Genomic DNA, 20663 nt, shown 5'->3' with positions numbered 1-20663 from the left:
ATTTCCAAAGGGAAGCTCTCATCACTAGAGTCCCCATTATTCCCCATTTTGGGGAACCAACAATTTGAGCCAGGCCTGCGGAAGGAGACCTTTGGGGCGTTACTGGAACGGGGGCTATATCAGGTCTCCCTTACCAACTAGATTTTTGGTGGGTAACACAACTGAGGCATTTTTTCCATACCTTACCACCTCCCGGCAATTTTGTGCGGGAGTTAACTATATTTGAAGAATACTGTAATGGGAGAGGTTCATTTTCTCACACTCTTTCGTAGATGTATGATTTGTTGATTAGAGCCTCAGAAGATTTCCAACTGCCATTCTTAGGTAAGTGGGAATTAGATCTGGGCAGAACTTTTTGGAAGAACAACATACCAATATAATACATAATATATTTGAATCCTCAATTTGTACGAAGATGCAGGAAACTAATTTTAAGATTGCTTCTCAATGGTATTGAACCCCGGTTCTTCTTCATAGATATTTTCCAGATATTTCTGATAGTTGCTGTCGATGCCGTGAGGAGCGCGGGACACTATTACATATCTTTTGGTCCTGTTCCAGAATTGAGGGTTTTTGGAGAATTGCTCAGAAATTTTGTGAAGATGAGATCCCTGAAAATCCAGTCCTCTTCCTACTACATGATTCCAAAATTTCAGTTAAAGCAGAGTTCCACCCACTTTTGAGAGGTGGTCTTAAATGAAAGACCACCTCTCCACCCCTAGTTTTTGGATAGAAATTTTTTTTTTTCTCTAATAACATACCTTTTTATGAAGTACAGCCTGTACTTCCGATCCATCTGGTCCGCGGCGCAGGACATCATATCCTCTTCTTCAGCAAGCCCCCCCACTGTCTTCTGGGACTGTGTGTGTCCCAGAAGTCAGCCGGCCATTCACAAAGCGTTGCACGACTCGCGCATGCACAGTAGGAAACGGGCAACAAAGCCTCAAGGTGCCTGCACCCAATCCGATAGATGGATTGGCCTCGGGGGCCGACATCGTGGGCTCGCTGGACAGGTAAGTGTCCTTATTAAAACAGTGTTTGTAGCTGCTGACTTTTTTAAAAAAAGTGCATTGGGGGGATTTTTCCCTTTTTTATTTTTTTCTTGTCTTTGTCTTGTTTTGTATTTTTGGTTGGGTTGGAAGAAGGAATGGCTAGATATCTTACTACTGTATGGGGGTTCCCCATGCAATGGGATAATTGAGATTTTTGTATTTGAGGTTGAGTTTTTAAGTTCATGACCAAGGAGAGATGAATACATTGAGAAATTGGTTAATATGGGTCTAACACGTTTGTGAACAAAATTAATTTAAGCTTTGAAATGTATTTATTGCCCTGTTGTTGGGATATTGTCACCATGTTATTTAGATGATGTTTGGATGTCATGACATTTTTTTTTCCTTCTGAAATAAAATAAACTAAAATATATTAAAAAAAAAGAAATTGGTGGGTATAGATTAATTTACATCACATTGGCATGGCAGTATCAACAAAAGGGAGATCTCACATCTGGAAACACGTTAGATTTTTAAAATGAAATTGTACTGCCCTTTTGGGCTTAATGTAGAATAGAACCTTAATTGTGTCATAAATAATAGTTAACAGCTCATCTGGTTTAATATTATTTTAATTTATTGTATTTTGCATTGTTCAATTTTTTTACTTTTAGCTTGTGATTGTAATGAGGCATACTCTGTAAAGGAGGCATTCCTTTTGATACAGGTACTTTATTTCTCTTTGAAATTGTGGGATTTGACTGTAATCTCTATTTTGACCACTGGAAGGAGCCAACATTTGATTCCCAATTTAGTGGTCTAATAAGTCTTTTACTGTGTTATTTTTATTAAGAATTAAACGTATTCCATCTTTAGGGCTGTGTCCTATATTTATACTGTTTTCAGTGGAATCCCGATTTGCAAGAGAAGTAGCCTCTTTCCTGATACAGCTTCTGTGTACTATCTGAACTATTCACCGACCCCAGGACAATGTCCATTGTAACGATATATGTAGGGGGAGTTAGCGACGATGTTATCACACCCGGTCGACTATGTTGGTCTTGTGTTCTTTTCCCTCATTTCTGTTGCTGCACATATGATCTTGACTGAGAGTGTGGCTTCCTGATACATCCCCCAGATGTTGTGGCATAGCTTGAGCCCTGTTTGACCTCCTATCCAGGGGTCGTTTTCTCTGCAGATTGTGTGTCCTCTCCCTGGTGGTAGAACACTGAAGTTGGGTCACTGAGCAACAGGATTTGTACCTTCATGGTCACATTTATGATTTTTGAATGGACATTTATTTATGGACATTTGTATCATTATTTTTGTTTTTACAAATCTGGTTTGGATTGGTGATTTATTAACAACAATAGAAGATTTTGTATACTTATTTTTATGTTATTTCCTATATTCTTATATTAAATTGTGTGTATAGGATTGTGCAATATTATTTGATCCCAATTGAATCGTATAGTTTACCAGTTCAAAAAATTGCTGGATTAGTTGTGCCATGTCCATAATGTTGTTCCTATGCTATCCAGGCAAGGCTCATATAAATGAAAAATGCAGTGTTATTAGAAGCAAGAGGTGCTACACCTTACATTTTCACACACTATAAACGTACCTATCTGTTCTCTCCATCACAGATCTGACTGGCTCTTCTTTTTTGATCCGGATACCTTTTTACTCATCAAATATAATTTTTTAAAGATGTTATTGATCACGGTTTTGGCCGTGTGGCCTAAACTTGTGATGGCCTGCTCTTGAGCACTGACACTATCAGAACCTTTAATGTGAGTAATGACTCTGTTGCCATTGGCGTGCTGTTACTTGGCTAAATGCTGTATCTAGGTCATATGAAATTGAAACACTGCTGGACCTGCTAACCCTTTCTTCTCTTCTCTGCAGTCTTTCCTGCTCTTGCTAAAGCTTACTGTCCCTACTGTTTCAGAGGATGTTTCAGGATTTTTGTAGGTGGTTAGAGCACCTTGATATTATCATCTTGCTATTGTTGTCACTGTCTCTGCTTACCAAAGAGTTCAGCCAGGAGGGAACTGTGCTGTTACTTTGTCACGCACGTGGTCGGAGGTCTAAGTGCTGGGAGGGCTCCCCTTGCAACTAAGTGAATAACACCCCTGGAGGTGGTACAGGGAATGCATTGACCAAAGAAGCACAGGTTGCCAGTTGTAGTAGTCTGCAGAGCTGATCACCAGATGGTAGCAGGAACAAACAGGATGCGCTGGAAGGGAGGTGTCCTTAGCAGTTCTGGGCATACTTGGCAGCAGGGCAAACAAAAAGCAGAAGCCAGGCCAGGGGGCATACACCTTGGATCAGTCAGTAGCAGAGGCAGGTAGCAGAAACTGGAGCAAGCCGAGGCTGTACATAGGCAGGCAGATAATAGCAGAGTCAGTAAGCTAAGCTGAGATCAAACACAGTAGATCAAGCAGAAGCAAAATCAGTAGTTCAAACCAAGGGTTAGAGCCAGGAATCAAGATGAAGCAGGTCAAAAGGCAAGCGGGGTTGGTAACAGGAAGTTCAAGATCAGGATAAACAAGGCAACGGAACACAGGGGGGCTGACGATAATCCAGCAAATTGTAAGAGGAGCTGCTGTCCCTATACAACCCCTGGTAAAAAGTATAGAATCATCACTCTTGTAAAATGTTCATTCAATTGTTTAATTGTGTAAAAAAAACTAAAAATTACAGACATGCCTCAAAACTATTTTCGTTTAACATTCCAACCTTCTGACTTTAAGAAACACTTAAAAAAAAATTAAAAAAAAGAAAGAAAACTGTAGTCAGTTGCAACTATTTTTGCAGATCAAGCAGAGGAAAAAAATATGGAATCACCATGTACTTTGCAGTTCTAAAACAAACATCTGCATCAGATTACATCCTGAAAAATGATATCATCATCACCAAACATCCTTTCAATTGATGGAATAAGAAAAGTGTCCAAAATCTCAATATAAACTTTTGCATTTATTGAAGATTTATTGACTGTCATCTCCCCCATACCTTTACCTAACATGCAACCCCATATCATCAATTATTGTGGAAATTTTTATGTTTTCTTCCGGCAGTCGTCTTCATACATTTCATTGGAACAGCACCAAATAAAAGTTCCAGCATCATCATGCTGCCCAATGCACTGAATATAACTTTCATCCAGTCATCTACAGTCCATGATTGCTTTTCTTTAGCCCATTGTAACCTTGTTTTTTTCTGTTTAGGTGTTAATGATGGTTTTTGTTTGGCTTTTCTGTATGTAAATCCCATTTCCTTTAGCCGATGTCTTACAGTTTGGTCGCAGACATTGACTCCAGTTTCTGACCATTTGTTCCTCATTTGTTTTGTTGTGCATTTTCAGTTTTTAAGGCATATTGCTTTAAGTTTTCTAACATGACACTTTGATGTCTCCCTTGGTCTACCAGTATGCTTCTCTTTTTAACAACCTTCCCATTTGATTTGTACTAAGAAAAACCATCATTAACACCTAAACAGAAAAAACAAGGTTACAGTGGGCTAAAGAAAAGCAACCATGGACCAGATGACTGGATGAACGTGGTATTTAGCGATGAATTACAAATCTGCCTTGGGCAGGGTGATGATGCTGGAACTTTTGTTTGGTGCCATTCCAATGAAATATATAAAGACGACTGCCGGAAGAAAACGTGAAAATTTCCACAATCATTGATGATATGGAGTTGCATGTCAGGTAAAGATATGGGGGAGATGACAGTCATTCAATCTTCAATAAATGCACAAGTTTATATTGAGGTTTTGGACACTTTTCTTATTCCATCAATTGAAAGGATGTTTGGTGATGATAACATCATTTTTCAGGATGTAATCTGATGCAGATGTTTGTTTTAGAACTGCAAAGTACATGGTGATTCCATAATATTTTCCTCAGAATTTAGTGATTCCATATTTTTTTGCTTGATCTGCAAAAACACTTGCAACTTACTACAGTTTTCTTTCTTTTTTTTTATTTTTGAACTGTTTCTTAAAGCCAGAAGGTTGGAATGTCTGTGATTAGTTTTTTCTACACAAGTAAACAACTGAATGAACATTTTCCTTTTTGCCAGGGGTTGTAAAAGCCAGTGAAGGCTTGCAATTAGCACTCTGTGCGCCGATGTTCTGCCATTCACTAATGTGCATGCGCAAATTATCGCTGCCATGTTGGAGATTGGCATATTTGCCAGATCTTCTCAGCAATTCTTCCCTGACATACTAGGTTGTAACCCTATAAAAAAAAAGATGCTGTTTTCTTATAGCAGGTTAAACAGCATAGTGCTTGTGCTGTCTAATCTGTCCCTCTCTATGCTATAAAAAAACTGTTTGATCCTGCCTATTCCTGTGTCCCCCTTAGTGTGCTGACCACGGTAATCATGGCTGCTGATGCCCGATTACCATGGTCAGGTTACATGCATCCGCCATCCTGCTGCTCTCTTCTCTCCCCCTCCCTCCTCCTTTCCTGCCTGTCAGCTCCTGTGTGTGTGAGCTGCCCCTCCTGCCCCTATTAGTAGCTGACAGTAAAGTTAAAGAAAGAATACTGCCAGCCACTCTGTTCTATCAAGACATCCTATACAGTGAACATGTTTGTATGAATGATGCTCTAAATATCTTATCTCAAATCTTTTCTGGCCACTCTCCTCCCCAGATCTAAGGGCTACAGTGGGAGCAGTCACGTGACCTCCCCGGCTGATGTGAGAGGGGGATGGCTTTCATTCATATGAGGAGGCCATTCACCATGTGACCCAATAATAGATGGAGTCTGCATAGAAATTAATGTGATTTGTCCATGCATATATAGAGAACAATTTTCAGTGGTGACTGTATGTTTCCCTGTGAGCCATAGAGCATGAATTTGCCAGGATCATGGACAGGTGAGTATAAGGCTTTGTGGGGGTAGTGGTTGTTTAAACATTGCCAATGTTTGGATAAGGAAGGTGCACTGGATATAGCCTTTTTGTTTTGAGCAATGTACAGTTCCACACATAATGATCTAATTAGAAAAAGTTGTACAAGCTAGGATTTAACCCTTGGTTGGTGCAGTGGATTTGCACTTGGTTAGGGCAGATATCAGAGTATAGTTTTAGATGGGGGTACATTTGGAACAGAGACCATTCAATTGTCTTGGTATTGGGTATTTTTCTGTTTAGTCTGCTTGTAAATGATATAACTGAAGGTATTGTGGGTAAGGTATGCCTTTATTGTTGATAACACAAAGGTGTGGAGTTTAGTGTTGATATTCCTGGAATTGTAATATGAAACATGATTTATCACTGAAGAAAAAATGGTCAAAGCAGTGCTAAAAGTAGATCAAAGCAGTTCAGTGTTTCTAAAGGTAAAATAATGCATCCTCCCATAGGGTACAAGTTTGGGAGTACAATGTTGTACAGAACTAGGGACTGGGTTTGAGTTGGCCACAACACAGGGCTCGCTTCAAACTCTGGCTTTTTGCCGTTTGATGGATGGGGAATAAAATAATCTGTTTCCCCCCCTGCTGAAATTAACCTTTAGTTGCTGCAGAAAGTAGTCATACAATTAATAACTAAAAAAACACAAAAGGAAAAAAATTACACGGCTTTCCCCACAAATGCATAACAGATCCTTAGACAGGGATCGGGTATAGATTATAAAGGGGGAGAAAGCGAGGTCCCCCAAAATTAATATCAGATCCTTCAGGTCTGGTATGTATTTTAAGGGGATACCACACAAAAAAACAAATAAGCTTGTCCCCCCGCAAAAAAAAAAATCATACCATACCCTTATCTAAGTATGCAGCTTGACTGGTAAGGAAAGGAGGGATAGAGAGTATGTAAAGGACACTATGCATTTTTTTTTGCATACGGTCCCCCTTAGAATCTATACCAAACCCTTACCAAGAATAAGGGCCTACCCTGTTTCCCCGAAAATAAGACCTAGCGTGATTGTCGGTGATGGCTGCAATATAAGCCCTACCTCCCAAATAATCCCTAGTTAAAGTCCTTGTAGGTCTTATTTTCAGGGTAGGGCTTATTTTCGGGGAAACAGAGAAAGGCTTATTTGGGGGGGTAGGGCTTATATTGCAGCCATCACTGACAATCACGCTAGGTCTTATTTTCGGGGAAACAGGGTAGTATGTACTTTTAGGGAGAACCCTTCACTGTTTTCTTTTTTTTTCTATGGGGTTCCCACTTCACAATGCATACCAGAACCACATCTAGGTTAAGCATCTGATATGGATGTTGAGGGGAATCCCAGCTGCTTTGTTTTGCAACAAAGTGGCTGTGATTCCCCTCAACATTCATACCAGAAATGCTATTTAGTGGCAATTAAAATTAATGTTTTTTTCCTTATAAATAACACTTTTACTTTAGTACATCATACAGGTATAGCACTTAAGATGCAGGTTCAAGACATTCCCAATGAATTTGTTTAAATGAATTGTGTATTTTTAATTTATCACTTTATGTCTACCAAACAGTATTGGAAAATGATTTGGTGGGAGCTTGTTTCAGATGATTGCAAAATGAGAAAACAGATGGGAAAGCAAATATTGTTGTGGGATGCATCACTAAAGGAGTCATCAGCAGAAGGAAAGAGATACTGAGAACTTTAGTTAGACCTCATATAAAATAATATGCAGTTCTGGAGACTTTGCTTGCAAAAGGATATTGATAAGCTAGAACTAGTCCAAAAATGAGAAACAAAAATTCTGCAAGGTCTGAGGGATAAAACATATGAGATGAGAGCGTAATGTATACAGTCTGAGGAAAGAATGTAAAGGAGATACATCATTAAATGTATTGTTGAGAAAAAAAATTCCCCTCTGGGTGATTGATGTACATTGAAAGGATTATATTTGTCTGTGCCTCTGTACTGAGTGGGTCTAATGGGAGTGGTTTCATAATTATCTGTCAGGTGTGCAGCTGCTAAGTACTAATGAGGAAATATGCTGGGCCTGAATCCCTTTAGACATGCTCCTATTGAAAGTATCTCTCCAAAAAATTTAATTTTTGTAGCAGGGGATGCCTAAAATCTGACTTGTTTCTAATGGGGCGTACATACGGTCCGACTTTTCGACCGGACTGGTCTGACGGACGCCGATGGACCATATCCTGCGGACAATCTGATGGTGTGTGGGCTTCACTGGACCTTCAGCTGACTTTTCCAGTTGCAAATCTGATGGACTTTAGATTTGGAACATGCTTCAAATCTTTACGTCGTAACTCCGCCGGACCCAGAAATCCGCTCGTCTGTATGCTAGTCTGACGGACAAAAAACAACGCTAGGGCAGCTATTGGCTACTGGCTATCAACTTCCTTATTTTAGTCCGGTGTACGTCATCACGTACGAATCCGTCGAACTTTGGTGTGATTGTGTGTAGGAAAGTCCGTTCGTTAAAAAGTCAGTCAGAAGTCCGTCAAAAGTCCGTCGAAAGTCCACTGGAAAGTCTGTCGGACAAGTCCGGTCGAAAAGTCCGCCCGTGTGTACGCGGCATTAGGCAGACTTCTGGAAAAATTGGTGAGCCAATCACACAAGCAGTAAATTATGTTTCTGGGGAGTGGTCAGTACACACTCTGTGTACAGAACAACTCCAGGTAGCCATATTGCAATGCATTCTCATAAAATTACAGTGGCTGCAGATTGAAAAGGAAAGATAATTTTTAATAACATCCCATTACAATATTATTAGTGTTGCATATTTATGTGCTGTATTATTTTTTCCTTACTTGATATTTTTTCCTCACGAAAGTGGAGTTACCCATTAAATATACAGTATTATGAGTCTGAACAAGGTTCAGAAGGGCAGCATTTTCATTTTTTCATATGATTGTGAGTATACTTAGAGCAGCACTTGGTCTTTTTTAGCCGTCAGCCTTCTATACTTCTATCTTTTTACACCGTCATCATAATATTAGAATATTATTATATTGTTCTCTTTGATAGCATAGGAAATGATCTATAGCTATTTATCTTTCATACCATACATTTCATTCTTGGTTGAAAGTCTAGTGCAGGGAGCAATGTGTTTACAATGTATACAAAATCTCAATCTCAAAAAATTAGAATATTATCAAAAAGTAATTTTATTTCAGTAATTCAATTCAAAAAGTGAAACTCTGCAAATATATTTTATATAGATGCATTACACACAGAGTGATATATTTCAAGCATTTCTTTTTTTACATTTTGATGATTATGGCTTACAGCTAGTGAAAACCCTAAATTCAGTATCTCAGAAAATTAGAATATTACATAAAACCAATAAAAAAAAAAGGATTTTAATACAGAAATGTTGGCTTACTGAAAAGCATGTCTGTGTTTTTAAGCATCTATATAAAATATATGAGTTTCACTCTTAGAATTTAATTAGTGTAATAAATTAACTTTTTGATGATTTTTGAGATGCATCTGTATATATAGTTTAAAAACCTAAAAATCTCTAACCATCTACCCTAAATTCATGACCCTCCCAAAAAGTGATCATGCCAGATAAATAAAACAAATGATCCAAAGTGCTACCCCAAATATACCATAAATAAATAGACCTAATAATAGGCTTATTTATAGACCTATTCCTGAGGGGGGGTATCATGTAGATTAATAAATGTGCTGTTAGGCTGGTGTCAAACATGGAGGCATTTCCTTGACTGAAAATACTAGGGTAAATATTAATCTTTTTTTTTTTTTTTTACTATCATGACTTGATAGTTATGCACTAAACAGATCTTTCCACAATATTGATTATGATCAAAACTCTGTTTATTCCTTTGTTAAATGACAGGAAAAAAGAGGTAAAATTGAAAACAGTGTCTATGATTATTATTATTATTATTATTATACGCGATTTATATAGTGCCAACAGTTTACGCAGCCCTTTACAATGTATAGGGGGGACAACACAATTACAGTACAGTTCCCTGCTCATAGAGCTTACATTCTAAAGGGAGGGGGTGGTGGTACAAAAGGTAGTAGCTGCAGTGGAGTGATTTGATGGGGATGATTTGATGATGATTAAGCTGTGCGCTGTTGATTGTAGCCAATCACCTCATTATTCTTTTCTACCCTGATAACAAGAATGACCATTTGAATCCGGGTTCTTGCTAAAGGGAAAATGCTATTTTTTTTTCTTGAATAAACAAAGCCCATTACCGCATGGGAAAATCACAGTTTTGGCTGTCACCATTTTTCAATCTAGTGAAGACACTTTATATCAAACACTGCCCTGTGATTGTATTCACAAAAGTGCAAACCTCATAATTCTGATTGCTTGCGTAGCAGCTGATAAGAAATGTAAATATAAGAGTTATTTATACCTAACAAAGTTCTTCTGAACGTAATATTTAGGAGCGGCCCAGATAATATTTTACCAAGAGGGTGCTTATCCCCACGCCTTTACAAAATATTCTGCTGTTAATCTTTAGGGAAGTCTAGAAATAGCTTCAGTATATTCATGTAACAGTGAATATCTCGGAATGTGTCAGTACTGATGAACTAGGAATTGTGTTACATGTTTATTATAGGTCCTGTACATTTCGAAATGTATCTGACCCAATAAAATATGTGTAGCTTTAGCAATACTTGAAACTCTTGGTTTTAGTCATTTGAGGCTTTAAGGTGCTTTTATGGCTGCTTAGCTTATTTTATTTTGGATTCTGTGTGTTCTGTTTGTGTATTTTTCCCTTTTTTCATTATTCATGTAGACAATTTAATTTTTGCATTTTGCTTATTTTTTTATTATTTACTAAAGGTAATTACAGGCTTATTTTAGCACTTGAACAAGTGTATTAGAAAGGATAAAATTGAGCATTTTTATCCCTAAGGAATTTAAAGCCCTTGGAAAAACACCAAAAACCACTGTGATTGTGCCTTTCCTACTGACTTAGCTAAAATTTGGAAATTGTGCCAAATTCTGCTCATTTTCCCTCTTACTTTTGAGGAAATGAAAACTCCCACTATTTCTCACCCTCATTTCCCAATAAAAGAGAGTACCAACACCACTACAAATAAGTGTGCAAAAACACAGTTGTTCGTACCCTTATGAATATTTTTTATATATTTTATTGGAGTATCCTTTTGGCATACAGTAAAATGGAAAACCGTGTATACGTGTCAAAGGAATTCCATGGTGCTGTAAATATGAAAAACTAGACCTGTGTCTATTCTTTAATTACAGGGCCCAACAAGGCAAAGGCCAACATAACAATGGGCACATGGTGCTAGTGATCCAGCCTACAGTTGTTTCCAGGAACATTGTCAGGGACAGGCAAGCCAAGCACAGGGGACTTTCTTTTTTGCACCATTGTTATATACTTATTTTTGCTGTTTATAAGTTTTTGCTTGTAGGAAACAGCATTTACACAGCCCAGTTTTCAGAAAAGGCTAGTAAAAACAAGTACAATGTGTGAAAGGTTTTACAATTTGTATAACTTGTCAAAAAAAGAAAAAGAGGATCCCATCATTAGCGTAAATAGGGATGACATACAGTATCTTGGTAAAATGCAATGTAAAAGGAAAGGGGTTTGAAAACGTTTGACATGGAAGGAAATCTGAGGACGGGTTGAATTGGAATCCCAAGGTTACTCAGTGGGTAGGATCGAGATGTAAAGTCAAAAGATAGATGTGTCTTAATCCCTATAGTAAATAGGGAATAGTGGAGCAGGAGTCTTGGTAGGGAAAGAAATGATAATTGCATGGCTGCATCCAACAGACACATTCCCTCTTAAAAAGCTTGGAGATCTTAGCCAAATTTTAGGTGAAGGAATCAGGAGCTCCAGGGTTGCCAGATAGAAAGGAATTTATTCATATTGTTGATCAATTTAGTTTCAGTCTTTTTGTATAGCCTGACTAAGTTGATTAATGACTTAGTTTGATTTCCAAATGTTTGCAATTGTCTGCTTGGAGTTGGAGTTAAAAGGCCTGGGGGGTTGAAATTTAAGAGAGCATGTTGTGCTAAGAAAGGGATTGAGGAGTCCATTAGTTCTGAGATCATCTGAAACCCTTCCACTCTGAGCTGCGCAGGTCCACCGTGTGCAGAAAAAAGGTCCCACTTGCCTGAACCCTCTAAAGCTATGTGACCTCTTCAAAAGTCTGCATACCCTTAGTTCTTAATACTGTGTATTGCCCCCTTTAGCATCAAAAACAGCATGCGGTCTTTTGTAATATCTGTATATGGGGCTCATTCGTCTTGGCCAAATGCCTCCAGTCATGCAAACTCTTTGGTCATGATATTAGGGTCAGAAGTCTGTGATGGCTACTTCAGAACCTTCACCTTTTTCTGGAGGGTCAAATTTGTCATTGAGCTTAAGGTCATTGTTGTTTTGGAAAGTCCAAGAGCATTTCATGTGCAGCTTTCTTGCAGAAGAATGTAATATGTCTAATAGTATTTTCTGATAACATGTTGCATCCATCTTGCCATCAATTTTCACAAGATTCCGGTACCTTTAGAGCTCACACCCCCCCAAAACATCCATGAGCCACCACCATGCTTCACAGTGGGCTGGTATTTGTGTCGATTTAGGCCTGGTTGACCCCTCTCCAAACATAGCTGTGACCATAAAGCTCTATTTTGGTCTTGTCACTTCAGATTACAGTGTGCCATAAGCTGTGAGGTGTCTCAAGGTATTTTCGGGCATATTGTAACCAGGCTTTCTTGTGACATTGGTGCAGTAAAAGCTTTTTACTGGCAACTTGACCATGTATCGCTTCTATTGTGCTCCTCGAAACAACCAACCTGTATTTCTCTTGAGGATACCTGAGGGGTTTTATTTGTATCCTGAACAATTCTTTTTGCAGTTGTAGCTGACATTATTCTTAGTCTACCTGAACTTGGCTTGGCATCAAGAGATCCCTGAATTTTCCACTTCTTAATAAGACTGGCATATTCAAGCCTTTGGATATCTTTTTTATACCCTCTTCCTTCTTTGTAAAGTTCCATTACCTTGTTACACACGTCTTTTGACAGTTCTTTTCTGCTCTCCATGGCTCAGTATCTAGCCTAGACTCATTGAATATTTATACACAGACACTAATTGCAATTTAAAAAGAAACAGATGTTGAAAATTAACCTTTAATTGACATTTTAATCTGCATGTGTCACCTTGTGTACCTGTACCAAGGCCAAACATTCCAGGGTATGTAAACTTTTGATCAGGGTCATTTGGGTGATTTCTGTTATCATTATGATTTAAAAAGGAACCAAATAACTATGTAATAATAAATGGCTTCATATGAACACTATCCTTAAATAAAAGACAGTTTTTTGGTATGATCAGTCACATTTTCAATATCAACATAAAAATTTCACAATTTCTGCCAGGCTATGTAAACGTTTGAGCACAACTGTAGTGAGCACCCTGGGATGGTACCCGTTACCGTAAGGCAGAAAATGCAATAAGGTACAAAAAAGCTTCTGCCTTTAGAACCACTTTAATCATTTCAATACAAGGCATTTTCACCCCCTTCCTGCCCAGACCAATTTTCAGCTTTCAGCGCTGTAACATTTTGAATGACAGTTGCGCGGTAATGCAACACTGTACCTATATGAAATTTTGATCATTTTTTTATCCCACAAATACTGCTTTCTTTTGGTGGTATTTGATCACCTCTGCGGTCTTTATTTTTTGCGCTATAAACAAAAAAAGAGCGACAATTTTGGGAAAAACACAATATTTGTAACTTTTTACTATAATAAATATTCCAATTTAAAAGAAAAAAAATTCTTCCTCAGTTTAGGCCAATATGTATTCTTCTACATATTTATGGTAAAAAAAAACCGCAATAAGCGTATATTGATTAGTTTATGCAAAAGTTATAGCGAGTACAAAAGAGGGGATAGATTTTATGGCATTTTTATTATTATTTTTTTTTTTACTAGTAATGGCGACGATCTACGATTTTTGTCAGGACTGTGATATTGCGGCAGACAAATTGGACACTTTTGACACTATTTTGGGACCATTGACAATTACACAGCGATTAGTGCTATAAATATGCACTGATTACTGTATAAATGTCACTGGCAGGGAAGGGGTTAACACTAGGTCCCGATCAAGGGGTTAAATGTTTTACCTAGGGAGTGATTCTAACTGTCGAGGAAGGGGACTGACTTCAGGGAGATGACCGATCGGTGCTCAATTATACAAGGAACACACGATCTGTCTCCTCTCCCCTGACAGGACGTGGATCTGCGCCCCTGCTCTGTGACAACAAGCAATCGCGGGTGCCTGGCGGACATCGCGGCCGCCGGGTACGCGCATCGGCTCCCAAGTGACGTGGCACGCGCGCACCCCTAGATGACCGGAAAGCCGAGGACGTCATATGACAGCCGCCCAGGATGAGAGAGCCACCTTGCAGTCATCATATTGCTATACGCGGGATAAGAAATGGTTAAGAAAGGAGAGGAATTCTCTGATTTTTCAGAGATTTCTTCTTAGGACTTATTGCATCTCTGGGACAGGAAGTGAAGGTAAATGTCTCCAACAGGTCACAAGCAGCAAAAAATACACCAACAGAGATTTGAACTGTTCCCTACTGTCCATCTAAAACTAAAAATGGCTAGGGTTAGATGTTAGGGTTAGGGTTAAGGGTTAGGGTTAGGGTTAGAGTTAGGGTTAGGGTTAGTGGTAATTGTTTTGGTTATACCAACACTAGGTAAACCTGTGACCAGGCTATGCACACTTAATTATTTACATATTTTGAACCAGCAGTAAAAGCACTTAAACAAATTCCATAACTGAGGCACTGCAATCTGAGATTTGTCTCTATGAAAGCAGAATCTTGGTAGCCTTTCAGGCCTCTAATATAAACAGCCAGCTATTGTTTCTAAGCTGTTAAAAATTGGATTTGCTATGATCTTGAAAGATCTTTGCTTGTTTTAGGCTAGGTGCACATATGCTGCGTTCGCGGTTCACAACAGTGCGTCCTTGTTTACTGATTCAGGTGCGACTCAGGTCCGAATTTTTGCCTGAATACGCACCTGAATTGAACCCAAAGATGCACAGGACCCTTTTTAAATGTGGACTGCACACCCCCCCCGGAGCTGTGTGAACCGACTCAATTGAAAGCCGATCACTAGGGATGGCCCTGATGTTTGAATTGAACGTAAGTAACGTAATTGAATGACTCAGACATCGGGTGTTCATTGGTTTGCAGTAGAACTAAACAAATTTGAGCGCTGCGGAGTGCCCCATAATGCACTAACCTGCATGCTTTGGCCAATCACAGTGCGATCTGCTGTGAGAGCCATGATTGGCCAAAGGCAGCGTGCCTTTGGCCAATCATGGCTTTAGGGAGCTAGGTCCACGCCCCACACTATATAAGGCTGCTTACATGGCGGCCGTATGTAGTGTGATAACGTGAAGATTGAGAGAACTTGAGCTATATTAGGCAGGTTAGTTAGTGGCGTGCAGGCAGTTTAACTATATATATATATATATATAGTGTAGCAAGTGTAGAATATATATACAGTGCAGACAGTGTATTAGTATATATACACAATGTGGTATATATATATATATATATATATATATATATATATATATATATATATGTATATATATATATATATATATATATATATATATATATACATATATATACAGTGCAGTCAGTGTAGAATATGTATACAGTGCAAGGTATATAGTGCAGTGCATAGTATATAACACAGTGTATTGAAGTGGTTAAGGGGAACCCTATGGCAGAATTAAGAAAAATACCGGTATGGATGGCGTGGGCCCCCCCAAATCCATACCAGACCCTTATCCAAGCAAGCAGCCTGGCAGGCCAGGAAAGGGGGGGAACGAGTGAGCACCCCCCCGAACCATATAAGGCCATTTGCATCTCTGCGACATGATCTCCGCGATCGTGTCACGGAGAGGAAGATGTCACGGGGAGATGCTTATGTAAACAAAGCATTCCCGTTCTGCCTAGTGACAGGACAGTGATCTACTGCTCTGTGTGATCGAGAGCAGTGATCATTGTCCTGTGTGTTCAAGCCCAGCCCCCTCACAGTTAGAATCACTAACTGTGAATGCCGTTTTTTTCAATGACTTTTATGTGTATTGCCAGGGCCGACAATTCATTATAGCCGCGAGTACTTTTAAATGACTTTTTTTCTTTAGAAATGTCATTTTGCTCTCTGACTGTTCTAAACATGGGAAACATGCGCCACTTTACAGGCATACTATAGACACCCTCCAGGTACGAAATTTAAAGGAATATTTCACTTTTATTGTTTCACTTTAAGCATTATTAAAATCACTGCTCCTGAAAAAAACAGGCATTTTTAAAACTTTTTTTTGCATTGATACATGTCCTCTGGGGCAGGACCCGGGTCCCCAAACACTTTTTATGACAATAACTTGCATATTAACCCTTAAAATTAGCACTTTTGATTTCTCCCATAGACAATTCATTATAGCCATGAGTAGTTTTAAATGACTTTTTTTCCTTTAGAAATGTCATTTTGCTCTCGGACTGTTCTAAACATGGGAAACATGCACCACTTTACAGGCATACTATAGACACCCCCAGGAATGAAATTTAAAGGAATATTTCACTTTTATTGTTACACTTTAAGCATTATTAAAATCACTGCTCCTGAAAAAAAGGCCGTTTTAAAACTTTTTTTGCATTGATCCATGTCCCCTGGGGCAGGACCCAGGTCCCCAAACACTTTTTATGACAATAACTTACATATAAGCCTTTAAAATTAGCACTTTTGATTATTCATGTTTGTGTACCATAGACTTTAATGGTGTTCACATGTTCAAACACATTTTTTGCCTGTTCGCATGTTCTGCTGCAAACCAAACTGGGGGGTGTTCGGCTCATCCCTAATGGGCACTGAACTGATAGGTGGCACTGATATGCAGCACTGATGAGCACTGATAGGTGGCACAGACTGATGGGCACTGATAGGTGGCACTGATGGGTGACACTGATATGTGGCACTGATAGGTGGCACTGATGGGCACTGTTAGTTGGCAGGGATGGGCACTGATGAGCAGCACTGATAGGTGGCACTTATGGACAATGATAGGTGGCACTGATGGGCGGCACTGATGGGCATGGAAAGACAGCAATTGGCAATAATAATGAATGATGAGAGTGAGACAATATTATTGCAAATGATTCAAAGGATTTTGCTAGCAATACAAATGCTGCGACGCACATATTGGTACACCCTGCACTCGGTCAAAGTAAGCCTACAGTCAGAAGGCAGCAGCAGAGATGTCCGCTGCTGCCTTCTGACTGCAGGCCTTCTGTCGCCAAGTGCAGGGTGTACCAAGATGGGTGTCGCGGTGTTCAACGTCTGATGGAACGTCACTTCCATTACCGAATGTGACGGCCTGGGTCGCCGATTCCGATAGAACACCCGGCATGAAATTATGAAAATTTGGGGGCAGGAGGCGGAGCCTAGCAGAGCAGACATGCATTGTTAGAGCTCCACACTGCTGAGGAGAGAAGAGAAGGACAAAGCGGAGCCTGCAGGCTCAAAAGGTATCCATTTGAACCTTTTTGCCCCAGGGAACAAACTGTGAAAGTTTGGGCAGGAAATATGGTACTGGGAGGAAACCGTGGCAGAAATAAAAATCACCTCACAAAGAGCTCACAGGCACTCACTGCAGCTGAAGCAGCTCCAGTCACCTCACAAGATACAGCATCAGGGCGCTCTCACAGACAGAAAATGTCACAGCAAGACTCTCCATTTGAGTCAGATACAGAACAAATCCTCTCACAAACTTCTCGACAAGCCTCCTCAGTATCCCCAGTAATATTATTACAATTTGAAAAGATGCTTCATAAGGCTTTAAAACAAACCTCAGACCAAATAACAAACAGCCTAACCAAAGAAATAAGAGAGCTGGGAAACCGCACCGCAGCCTTAGAAATAAAAATGGATGAAATTGAAATTACAACCCAAGAAAATATAACAGAATTGGAACAATTAAAAAAAGAGAATTTAATACTTCAAACTAAGCTCGAAGATTACGAAAATAGAGCCAGACGTTCAAACTTGCGCATAAGGGGAATACCTGAAACTGTGACAGACCTGCAATCTACTATTACTGCTCTATTACAAGAACTAAAGCCAGATATCCCTATTGAACGTTTAGAACTGGACAGAGTACACAGAGCCCTCACAGCCAAAAAGAAAGATGGACCCCCACGTGATATAATCACAAAATTTCATTATTACAGAACAAAAGAACAAATACTAATTGCTGCAAGAGAAAAAAAGGAACTTAATTTTCAAGGACACAATTATCAAATTTTTGCTGACCTATCCCAACTTACTATTACTAAAAGACGATCCATGAAACCCCAACTAATGGAACTGCAATGCCACAACATTATGTATCAATGGGGCTTCCCCTTTTCAGTCAGATTTAACTACCAAGGTACAATTAACAGAAGCAGATCAGCAGATGAACTACAACAAACCCTTTTAAAATTAAATCTGACAGAACCCACAAGCAGCAACACTCCCACACACAGAAGAATGGCATCATCTTCACCTTCAGGCAGCACCCAGAAAATTCCAGAACAAAATGGGAATCATCATTCTCACAAAAGAGGCCATTATGCCACATCATCCATGGACCAAGAAGATTCAATGGACTGACATCCTAATTCCTGATATCTCTTCATTTATTATACTAAGAGATGGTTCTCTATAAAAAAACCTATATTTATAACTGAATGTAACTGCATTCTGATAGTCACACACTGTGTGGGATCATGTTACATTCCAGTTATATTTCTTATTACTTCTGATTCATATAGCCTTAGAATATATAAGTGAAATAAGGAAATTCTTGTTCAGTTATATATTATCAGGTAATAACAATAGATTTATTACTTTTTAGGACAAATATGTTCAATAATCCAGAAGTAATGGAAGCTTTTTTTTTTTTTCTTTCTTTTCTTAAAACAAATATATTATTACCTAACTAGTTCCTAGAATTATGTTTTTGTTTATTCTAATCTGAAGCAATACAACCTCAATTTTATGAGTTAACATATCTAAACAGTTACATATGAATAAAATATGTAATTGTTTACTCTAAAAGGGTTAAAATCCCAAAATAATTCAAACTATCTTCATCAATGCCAAAGTTATTAACAGTACCTTTCTAACTGAATTATTTAGCCTAGGGCAAGACTAACCATATACAACCACCCTGGAATAAATAATTTCAACAAAAACTATATTCTGCACTCCAACTAATGAAACATCATTTTGATGTCTTTTGACATAGCACTTCTCTCCTGTAAGTGGAAGATCCGTGTACCCCCATTAGCCCTCCTCATTCTCCCAACCATATTATGTGGGAGTGTGACGAAGGCACTTATTCCCCTGAGAGAGATATTTATTCTCTTTCACGGGTAAATTGTGATTACTTGCAAAAAATAATTTATACAATGTATCATCTAATCTCATATGTTTTTTGTTTACTCTTTACTCCAGAATTCACTGGTTTCTTTTCTATCTATTCATCTCTTCAGTCCACACAGGTTGATCTGCGCAGTCAGCTCTGCATAACAAAAAGTAAGTCAAAACTATTTGATCTATTGCCATGGCACCACTGAATATACTTTCCCTGAATGTTCAGGGAATAAATGTCCCTCAAAAAAGGACCAAAGCCTTCCGTACTTTCCATAACAAGAAGGCTCACATAGTATGCCTCCAAGAAACACACTTCACCAAAGATTCTACTCCTAAATATATTTCTCCTTTTTATCAACAAATTTACACGGCTTCTGCCAGTACCAAGCAAAGGGGAACTCTAATTGCATTTCACCGATCCACACCATTCACCTTATCATCAGAAATTAAAGACCCAGAAGGTAGATACCTGATACTCATGGGTTATATAATGGATACAACAATCACGGTGATTTCCTACTACGCTCCTAACAAACAACCTACACCATTCCTCTCACATATATTACAAGTGATTAATACACACAAAATAGGAACAGTGATAATGTGTGGGGATTCGAACCAGGTCCTCCTCCCATTTCTAGATAAATCACCTTTTACACCATCCAAAATAACCTCTAGATTACCTTTTTCTCAACTTCTTTCCAAATACAATCTGGTAGATTCATGGAGAGAAAGTAACCCAATGAAAAAGAAATTCACTTATTTCTCGCACCCTCATCAAACCTTCACCAGAATAGATCATATTTTTCTAACAATAGGAATGATACCAGAAATTATTGCATCAGATATAATTCCGATTCCGTGGTCTGACCATAATGCAGTATACACTACTATAGCCTCAGCCATACCAAAGGCGCATGACCCAACGTGGTACTTACCTGACATAATGCTCAAACACCCACTACATCAGATGGCCATTGAACAAGCTTTAAAGGAATACATATCAATTAATAATACAACAGACATCTCCCCAATAACACTGTGGGAAGCTCATAAGCCTGTCTTGCGCGGTACAATACAAAGACAAATGGCACTATTTAAACGGGAACGCAAAAATCTAGCAAAAAAACTAGAACTCAATTTTAATGCAGCCTACATATCATTTCAAGATAATCCATCTCAGAGTACAAAATCTCATCTGGAAAAATCTAGATTGGAATACGATCTATTTCTCACTGAGTCAGTTGATAAATCCCTCAAACGCTCCAAACACAATTTCTACA

This window comes from Aquarana catesbeiana, linkage group LG09, assembly GCF_042186555.1.
Source record: "Aquarana catesbeiana isolate 2022-GZ linkage group LG09, ASM4218655v1, whole genome shotgun sequence".
Lineage (NCBI taxonomy): Eukaryota > Metazoa > Chordata > Amphibia > Anura > Ranidae > Aquarana > Aquarana catesbeiana.
This window is presented reverse-complemented; position numbering follows the sequence as displayed.